Genomic DNA, 6,043 nt, shown 5'->3' with positions numbered 1-6,043 from the left:
TAGTATTCCATTGCCATGGAAACCACTGAGACATGGGTGTGTTGTATTTTAAAGTAGTCTTCCCTACAGTATGTAATACATAATCCCTGTAAAGGGGTAAACCCTTATACCAACAACTTAATCCTTTCAAATATTACCATGAATGTATGATTGCATTATTAGAATTGCTTTTAATATTATTAAGGTTAATATTTGTTTAATTTCGGCACCTTCATATACAGTTTATAATTCTATGTACACAATATTCCTCAAAAATAAAAATAAATCAGTTTAACCCGTAAAGCCTGACATATGAAATAATAGTCAAAAGAATTGAATTTTTACCGTTAATTGAACTTTTAGATAAAATATAAAATCAATCTTTAAAAAAAGATTGCATATGTATTTTTTTGTTGAGTATTACATTTTATACATCAGGCTTTTATGGCACATATAGTATGAAATAGGAGAATATGGAGGTCATACTCGAGGAGGACTTTTTTTTATTTAGAGGCCCAAGCAGAAATATGGAATTTACTGCAGTTGTTGATATGTACTGTATATGGCCAAAAAAGTAAGATGAAATTATCATAGCTTATAATGCAAATGAATGAGATCTTTAAAACATTAGCAGACTGCTTACATGAATGAATATAAATATCAGAACTTGTCACTCTATGGCCCTGTTCCACCTGGTATTAAGATGTGTTTTGGTCGATCGGATCGGAAGTAAATAAGGGAGAGCAAGGGCGTAGATTTGGTTTGAACATTGGGGGGGTTTTCATGTGATCATGGTATAAATATTGGGGGGGTTGTGGGGGGTTGTAATGCATAGATTTAAATATTGGGGGGGGTTATCTCCCCCCCAACCCCCCCACAAATTACGCCCCTGAGGGAGAGACAAACCTGTACCTGGTGTTTTGTCCACTTTCAACCACTTCTGTCCTGATTGCTTAGAGAAGAGGGTCTATGGGCAGGTCTATTTCGATCTAATGGACAAAATAAGCTTGCACAATTAACATACAGTATGAACACACGGAGAAGACGGGAAAACATACGGAGAGCATCAGCTTTCGTTTCTGCTCTGATAGCTACAAGACCATCCCAAACGCTGTGTTTAGCTTGGTACGTTTTTAATCTTCAAACTAAACTTTGGTCTCCAGACAACAAAGTTTAAATTCCGACAGGCTAGCGCACTTCCAATAATGTTTATAAGTCAGAAGGGGGGTTAGTATGCGGTCTTTTGTGGCTGTTCAAACATATTCGACCACATGCAACACCAAATGCGTTTTTGACTACCTCTGGAAGTGGTCGAAAGTGGACAAATTCTAAACGTTTTAGACCTCGTTTACATCTGTATTTAGTGTTGTCCACTTGTGTTTCGATTGACCAAAACGCATCTTAAAGGGTTAGTTCACCCAAAAATGAAAATAATGTCATTAATGACTCACCCTCATGTCGTTCTAAGCCCGTAAGACCTCCGTTCATCTTCGGAACACAGTTTAAGATATATTAGATTTAGTCCGAGAGATTTCTGTCCCTCCATTGAAGCTGTATATACAGTATACTGTCCATGTCCATAAAGGTAATATAAACATCATCAAAGTAGTCCATGTGACATCAGTGGGTTAGTTAGAAGTTTTTGAAGCATCGAAAATACTTTTTGGTCCAAAAATAACACAAAATAAGACTTTATTCAGCATTGTATTCTCTCCCGGGTCTGTTGTCAATCTCCGTTCAGGACTCCAAAGTGACACTGCTGACGTAAGACGCTGATGACGTGTTATCTGGTGCGCCCGAGCTTCGTTTACAGTCTGAGGGAGACGCACGCTATATTCAAGCTATTCTACATTGTTTGCGTGGATATCATTTTTTTAATGGTGCGTAAATGTGCATGTCGCGGATGAGACACTTTTACAGCGTGCGTTTCCCTCAGTCTATAAATGAAGCTCGGGCGCACCGGATAACACGTCATCAGCGTCTTACGCCATCAGCATAACTGTGAAGGATTGACAACAGACCCGGGAGAGAATACAATGCTGAATAAAGTCTTATTTTGTGTTATTTTTGGACCAAAAAGTATTTTCGATGCTTCAAAAACTTCTAACTAACCCACTGATGTCACATGGACTACTTTGATGATGTTTATATTACCTTTATGGACATGGACAGTATACTGTATATACAGCTTCAATGGAGGGACAGAAATCTCTCGGACTAAATCTAAAATATCTTAAACTGTGTTCCGAAGATGAACGGAGGTCTTACGGGCTTAGAACGACATGAGAGTGAGTCATTAATGACATTATTTTCATTTTTGGGTGAACTAACCCTTTAATATCAGGTGTAAACAGGGCCTATATCTCCCAATAATATTGTGACATATTCGGCAAGTATGAGCAGAAGAAGGTAGAGACGGGGGCTTGACAGACCAAGGCGACGATGGAGGGAGTGAGGACGACGACGGGAAAGCCGGAGGGAAGGAGAGGCCCAGTGGAGCAGAAGGGGTGGAGGGTCGAGGTGCAGTCGGAGACCAGGAAGTCAGTGGCGGAGGCATAACGGCGACTAACTAAGGCTAAGCCGGAGGCACGAGGGAGCCCGGAGGAGTCCTAGGACTGACAGACCACGGCGGAGATGAGACAGGTTGAGGATGAGACCTGACAGGTTGAGGATGAGACATGGGCCTGGAGGTCCGAGGTGAAACTGGGGACTCAAACTTATGCTGAGCTGGTGGTCAGGAAGCTGGAGACGAAGAGCCGCACAGTGTTCGCGGCGGGGGCAGAGACGAGGAACAGGACGACACCAGCGGAGCCGACGGACCCAGGAAGCTGGACGTAACCAGCCGAAGAGATGGGACCAGGATGTTGGGTGGGAACATAGGAGGAAGAAGGTCTCCGGATGGAACCAGAGCAACTAGACAACCGGACAGGACAGAGAGAAAGGGCGTCACTTTGAGGGTGGGGACTCGGGAGGTAACTGGTAACTGGATCCGCAGACCACAGGTCTATAAGGCACCTGCTTCTAGCTCTGGGAGGGACTGGGGAATGCAGTTCAACTCCAGGACAACTTAGGTGGCAGGCTCGGGCTCATGATGTGTGGGATACGCGGCACTAACATGCTTCTCCTCTCGCAGATGAGAGAGGAACCGCTGTGCCATAGTACCCACCACAAGTACTCCACTAATGTCTTCCGTTCAAGGAGAATGAGACGCACTGCTGGTGAGTCCATCCCTTAACTACTAATTTTGAGGCCCGGTAAACTGTAACATACTTACAACGCAAGGATGAGCAGAAGAGAGGATTAACTATAGTCTGTTAATCAAATGAAACACAATTATCCAGGAATCACAGGAGGAAACAAAGGCAGTGTAACAGCTTTTATGAATAGGCAAGGCAAGGCAAGGCAAGTTTATTTATATAGCACATTTCATACACAATGGTGGTAATTCAAAGTGCTTTACATAGAAAAAATTAAAATAATAAAAAGAAATAAGAATAATTAAAACAGTTTAGAATAAAAAATAAAATAAAATACAGTACAAACAGTCGGATGAACAGTGGCACAGTGCTCATTCAGTAAATTCAAAGCTAAACAGATGTGTTTTGAGTCTGGATTTGAATGTGGCTACAGTAGGAGCACACCTGATCTCTTCTGGTAGCTGGTTCCAGCTGTGGCTGGCATAATAGCTAAAAGCAGACTCTCCTTGCTTTGAGTGAACCCTTGGTATTTCTAGCTGATGTGATCCTAATGATCTGAGTGATCTGTTGAGTTTATATTCAGTGAGCATATCTGCAATGTATTGAGGTCCTAGGCCACTAAATGATTTATATACCAGTAATAATACTTTAAAATCAATCCTAAATGTAACTGGGAGACAGTGTAAAGACCGGAGGACTGGTGTGATGTGTTCATATTTTCTGGTTCTGCTCAGGATCCTGGCAGCAGCGTTCTGGATGAGCTGCAACTGTCTTATGGTCTTGACTGGAAACAAAGCATCTAATTCTTGCAATATTTTTCAGATGATAGTATGCTGATTTAGTTATTGCTTTGACAGGACTACTAAGGTCTGACTCTAGAGACACACCAAGATTCCTGACTTGATTTTTAGTAGTTTGACCTCTAGAGTGAATATATGCATTCACCCTGAGAACTTTATCTTTGTTTCCAAATGCAATGACTTCAGTTTTGTCTTTGTTCTTTCTCATTATTTGGCTTATTGGGAGCATGTACAGGTTGAATAGGAGTGGCGCAAGAATTGAGCCTTGAGGAACTCCGCATGTCATGGATGTCCACTCAGACTTATGGTCTCCTATACTCACATAATAACCTCTCGCTTCTAAGTATGACCTGAACCATTTTAGGACTATCCCAGAAAGCCCCACCCAGTTTTCCAACCTGTCAAGAAGTATGTTGTGATCGACAGTGTCAAATTCAGCACTGAGGTCATAGTACCAGTACTGATAATTTGCCTGTATCAGTATTTAAGCGAATATCATTTATTATCTTTATGAGCGCTGTCTCTGTGCTGTGATGCGATCGGAAACCAGATTGAAAATTGTCAAAGTATCCGTTTGAGCTTAAGAATGTTTACAAGGAAACGATCTGAAGAGAAAACGCAAAAGTGGCGTTGCGTTATCACTTTTTATTCTGCATTTAGACGAGTGTTATGGGGGGGAAATCTGCATGCATATGGTGACGCAAAAGTGTGTGAAATTCGATGTAGTATGCACTCCAGGCGGCTAGGTGGTGATGTGAAGCACTGAAAGTGAAAGAGACGCTGACACTGTTTTTCATGTTTAATACGGTAAAGCTGCTGCTTTAACCATCGGTGCTCTTCGCGTGTCGCTCAAAAATGACAGAATTAAATTTCTTTGGATTCTTTGCATTCTCTTGTCAATATTGTGATGTGTGTGCGTGAATGACTTCAGTGTTTTACACCTTTTTTTCCATCTGTAAAATCCACAAAATAGAATGACTTCAGTGTTTTACACCTTTTTTTTCCATCTGTAAAATCCACAAAATATTCATCTCCAGTGTGTAAATGAGCATGAGGAAGCCTTTATGTACAGTATATGTTGTGTGTCTGCACATATAAACAGAGACGCACTGTCTTCATTCACGGTCTGTTCGGATGGCTGCATTCATCTTTTCATTGCTTATCTCATTGTGAGTGGTTGAATGACAACATAAAACATATAAGACCTAATGGAATGTCCTCTTCTCGACTCATCTGTACTCATATAGTCTGTCATGTCAACAAATTACACACACTTCCCAGAGTGGATATAAAACGTATTGCTTAAATCTCTGTCAGATATTTATAACATCTAGAAAAGGCTCACAAGAAGTTGTTCGTGTGGTAAATCTGCACTTAAGCAGATCTTAATTTGACTAACTCAAAATTATTTTAAAATAAGGAGACAATTAGAGCTACATAAGAATATTGTGACTGTAAAGTAAGATGAATGAAGAAAAAAAATCCATTATATATGCTATTTATCGAGAGACCATAATTTGTAAGGCCTGTCTTGTCTATTTATATATTTATTTTTTTATTTGCACATATATTTTCAGCTGCCCATAGCGATGATGTCGGGGGGAAGATTTAACATGGTGGAAACTTCATTGCCTCAGCAGAGACAGCCGTTGTTGTCTGCAATGCTGCTGATCAGCAAAAACGCCCATCCATTGCTTAGTGTGCTGAGATATCGACGTCTCTCATATTTACTGTCAGATTATATGCACTGGTGCATTCTAAAGTGTGGAGAAAGGAAGGATGTGTCTGTTGGTCCTAGTGAATCTTCAATTAAATATAAACCATGAGTGACATTAATAATAATAAATAATAATGATACAGATTTATACTCAAATGGAGTGAGTTTAGAATCCAAACATAGTAGGAATTGTGCGTATGTTGTTGGGGAGATGGGGGGATCTTTTATTTTTGTTGTTTTATTTTAATTTTATTCTCAATTTATTTACTCAATTTGAATTTTTAGCACTCCTAATTTGATTAATTGATTGAAAATATTTTTTAGGAATTAAATAATCTCACTAAGTGTAT

This window comes from Phoxinus phoxinus, assembly GCF_949152265.1.
Source record: "Phoxinus phoxinus genome assembly, chromosome: 6".
Classification (NCBI taxonomy): Eukaryota; Metazoa; Chordata; class Actinopteri; order Cypriniformes; family Leuciscidae; genus Phoxinus; species Phoxinus phoxinus.
This window is presented reverse-complemented; position numbering follows the sequence as displayed.